This window comes from Hipposideros armiger, unplaced genomic scaffold, assembly GCF_001890085.2.
Source record: "Hipposideros armiger isolate ML-2016 unplaced genomic scaffold, ASM189008v1 scaffold_254, whole genome shotgun sequence".
In the NCBI taxonomy this organism is placed as follows: domain Eukaryota; kingdom Metazoa; phylum Chordata; class Mammalia; order Chiroptera; family Hipposideridae; genus Hipposideros; species Hipposideros armiger.
The window spans coordinates 932,111-936,728 of record NW_017731604.1 but is presented as its reverse complement, the minus strand read 5'-3'; the positions used below and the strand labels follow the sequence as shown (position 1 = coordinate 936,728).

General features: G+C 35.4%; 1 protein-coding gene across 3 annotated transcripts in view; it reads left to right on the top strand.

Moving 5' to 3' along the window:
* ZC3H12B (zinc finger CCCH-type containing 12B) overlaps window positions 1–4,618 on the top strand; it is a 248,247-nt gene that overhangs the window by 135,325 nt on the left and 108,304 nt on the right. For all 3 annotated transcript variants that reach the window (XM_019656103.1, XM_019656102.1, XM_019656101.1), the window contains exon 2: window positions 1,889–2,058. The gene's annotated coding sequence lies outside the window, so the exon portion shown is untranslated. The remainder of the gene's footprint in view (window positions 1–1,888; window positions 2,059–4,618) is intronic.

The window sequence follows — 4,618 nt, the reverse complement described above, 5'->3', positions numbered from 1 at the left end:
GCTGGCTGCTGGCTACACACGGTAGCCCATGGCAACCCACTGCCACAGGGACTGCAGCCTACACTGTCACCAGCGACTCACGGGCAGCCCAGCTCCAGGTTGAGCTGCTGTTCATCATTTTAGCTGTGGAGGGCAGTGTCACTGGCCCTCATATGTGGGATCCGAACCGGGGCCCTCTGGTGTCCCAAGTCAGTTCTTAACCATCGCGCCACTCGGCCGGCCCCTGCCTTGACTTTTAACTGATTTTTTTCACCTATCCAATATCATCGACTCAGATGTCCTATTCATACAGTAACCAAACTTCCAAGACTTTGTTAATTTCAAACATTCTCTCCTATTATCCCTCTAAACCATCAGTGTCCTAGAGGTTCCATTTATTTTTTCAGTATTAAAGTTACATTTCCTGGATTGTATCTGGCACCAACAAGTGACACAAAAACCTCATTTATCAGATCTTATGGCCTAATTTGGAGTTTGGAAAATATAGTCACCACACCACTAAAAATAATATTCAGGGAATGGGAAAATACCCAAAGCTAGGAAGTGGGAGTAATGATAAGGACCTTCACAAACATTTGTTAGGCCATACTTTGCTCCTGGACCATGATTTAATGTCCTAACTTCTAGATGAGAGACATGTTTGAACCCTTAAAATTAGAAAATGCTAATTGGTTATTAGTGTAATGATTTAGCATTTCTAAAATTAGTTTCAGGTGTAGAAAACAATGTAATAGTTAGACATTTACACCTTTCACAAAGTGATAACCCCCCTCCCCCAATATACTACCCCTCTGACATCATATATAGCTGTTACAATTCCATTGACAATATTCCCTAAACTATACTCCACATCCCGTGACTATATATATATATATATATATATATATATATATATATATATATATATATAAAATTATAGTTGACATTCAATATTATAGAGCTTCAGCTTCAGGTATACAGTGAATGTAAGGGGATTAGAAAGCACAAATTGGCAGCCACAATATTGCCATGGTGATATGAAAGGCAGTTTGGGGAATATAATCAATAATGTTTTAAAGATTTTGTAGGGTGTCAGATGGGCACTTGTCTTATTAGGGACACCACTTCATGGACAGTGTAGATGCCTGACCACTGACCATGATTTAGCATTTTAAATTTTTCAAAAGAATGATTCATTCATTTATTTTGGAGGGCCATAGAAAGGAGTGGGTAAAACTTTCAAAGCTAGTTTTGTTCAAGTGTTTTTTCTTGTTTCTGTCAACTTTGTAAACTGCATGTGTGACATTTTAGTTAATTAGACCATGAGGGAACTAAAATACAGAACAGTCTCCTCAAAGTGGAAATTTGATATATTTCAAATAATTAGGAAATTAATGTTTATTCTGAATTGTGATGCTTTAAGATTATGATCTTATTTTGTTTTGCACAGAAGATCAACAAGAGGAAATAGCTGTCACTAACCTGAAAATTTTACATAGGATCTATCTGGAAACATTCTGCTACTTAATGAGAACTCTAGATGAAGTAGTTCTTAAATTCACTGTTTTCTGTGTTTTTCTTTTTATAAAAAAATTGTATATGTGTGTATGCACACATATGCACATGCACATAATTCAACTACCATTCTTTTAGACTGAGTTTTATCCACAGTTACGAGTTAAATTCTCTTAGGCCTGTGGAAGATTCTGAGTGTCAGTAAACGAGTATGTAGAAGACTATAAGAGTGCTATACCTCAAATTAGAACAATTATTGAAATGAACTATCAACCTTTGAGATCCAAAACTCTGCTGCCCAAATATAGTACTAAACTTTAAATGGGTAAAATGTGTTTCAGAGGAACGTTTACCTTATGCTCATGCAACTTTATTGGAATTTCCCTTTCCTAAGGCTTTGGACTCTTTTGGAATTTTCTGCTTCAGCAACAGAGAATAAAAGCCATGATGTGATGGATAAGCCACACAAGTAAGAAACATAGATGTGGAGTACAGGCCTCCAAAAAAGAATTGAGCTTGCTGAGGATCTGTGCCAGAAGTTGGAAACATCTGAGATGTTAAGAGGTGAGTACTTTTGTGGTTATTGTTATTAAAGTGTGTGTGTGTGTGTGTGTGTGTGTGTAAGTGTAGACTATAGTGAGAAGATTACCATGATCTGTATAATATAACAAGCTGAGGCTACTTTTATGAGAAAATTAAGCTTTCTTTCAGAAAAGTTGAGGTATCAATGCAGTGGTAAAAATCTGATGTACACAGCTAATAAGATTGTCTTCTTAGGTTGAAAAATATGTAGGCTTTTGTAACAAAATCAGCCTAGGAGGGAGTGAGAGAAAAGGAACTGTTCTTTATTGAGCTTTACTAATCAAGTACCAAGTGCTTTACATGTGTTATCCCGTTTAATCCTCATAACAACCCTATGAAGTACATACTATTATCATCTCCACGTTACACGGAGAAAACAGTCTTGAGCGGGTTATTTACTTGCCTAAGTTCATGTAGCTATTAAGTTCAGGGTTGTGTTTTAGATCCAGGTCTCTCAGAACTCTAACACTGTACTTAGAGAGGACTAAATATCTAAGAGAAAACTATGATTATATCATTTCATGGTTTTCTTATGAAGAATTGTACCCCTACTTCGTTTTAGTTTTCTCAGGAAAATTTTTTACATAGTATTGTATATTCAGAAAATGCTTCAGCAATCCCAATATATGCAATTGAAGAAAAATCAGCACTGGGGATAGAAGCAACCATTCTCAAGCAATGAAACAGCTGTGGCTCTGACTTTTTTTTCCTTTTTCCTTCTTCATTTTTCCACATATTATGTAAATGTAAACCAACTTTTCCAGAGCAGTTATACCCTGTGTATAAATGAAGCCTTCCATTTTGATATATGTTCAATTTATTTAGCTAAAGCAGCAATGCGATGTTCATTCCAACTGATTCTAGACGCATGTCACATACTTTTGGACGTTTGTTCAGTCTAAGAAATTTAAGCCTCTTTTATTTTTATACCTTAGAAACATTTAGGTAGTTTCAAAGGTGGAAGTATTAGTCTGTTCTTATTAAGTTACAGCCTTAGAACATATCCTGCATGGCATTTATTAAGTTTTAATTACATCTTTACTAATATTTTTCAGAGTTCACTAAGTGTGCCAAAGTTATAGGCAACTGTGGTATAGTGGCAAGATCTCTTGATTTGAAATCAGAGAATCTGAATTAAAATGTCAGCCTTGCCTCTTATTTACTATGTAAATTTGGGTAATATGAAATCTCTCTGATCCTCAGTTTTCTCATCTGTAATATGAGGATAATAATCCCTGTCTCATATACTTGGTGCAAGAATAACTTGATATAATAAATGTGAATGTACTTTGTAGACAATAAAATTCTAACGCAATGTAAGAAGAAAGAGAATCAAATGAACAGTAAGGGAGCACCTACCACTGTGATAATTAGTTGATAACTTATTTTCTCTTTGTTTCTCCCAACAAGAATAAGGCCCGCATATTTCTGAGAAAGACAAGCATGCCCCTCACGGGGTCACTTTTCCCATCTCTCCTATGTTTTGCCCCAGGAACAATGCAGTAGTTGACAAGATACTGGCAGGAAAGTAAAAATGTATGGAAGAACTGCCTCCTAGTTAATTTTCTTCATGTAAAGTGACCTCTCATCAAGGAGAAACCTGCTTAACAATACATATCAATATCTTGGTTCAGGGCAATTAAAGGCACTTTTGGGATAGACAGTAGTTTCATAACAAAACCCAAAAGGACCATTGAGAAGAGACATTGTGGTAGAGGAGGAAAGGCACTGGACTGGAAGAAAGGGGATCAGAGTGCCAATCCTGGTTTTGCTACTAATTGCATAATCTGAGGCAAGTCCGTTTTTCCTCTTGGCCTCTATGCAGTTATGTGGAGTAGACTAGATTATCTCCAAGGTCTATGTCAGCATTGATAATCTGTGATCCTATTTTTAATTATAATAAAAATATTAAAATTGTATAGATTTTAGGATACCATTTTACACTTCAAAGGAAAAAGGGAAAATTACACAAATTGTTTCTACATTGTGTTATAATAAACATTCATTTACGTTAATAGCTTTATTGGGGTATAATTAACATAATTTTTTACATTTTTAAAGTATTTTAAGATCTAGCATCTCCTTTGAGTCTCAAAATAATGGCATTTCTTCACTTATCATTACATAATAAATTAAAAAACTGAGGATCAAAGAATTTATAATAAATTAAGAGTTTCATAATAAATTAAGAAACTGAGGTTGAAAACTTTATAGAGTCACATAGTTAGTACCTGATAGAGACAGAAATCCAATTCTGGTCTGTCTGTCTCTAAGCCCAATGTTTTCCCACTACACCAACCTACCTAGGTGATTTTATCCAGGCTTAGAATAAGTGGAATTCTTTTAGAAAATGAATTTTAAAGAAAACTTACAGTTTTTTCATTATTAAAAGTAAAGAATAAGGACAACTTTTAAAAAGATTTTTATTGGGGAATTGGGGGATGGGAACAGCTCTGGGGAGTTGGGGGAAGGGGAACAGACAAGTTGCTATCCTTTTGTTCTTCAGTCTAGTTGTGGAGGACGTTGCTTCACTGGCCCAAGT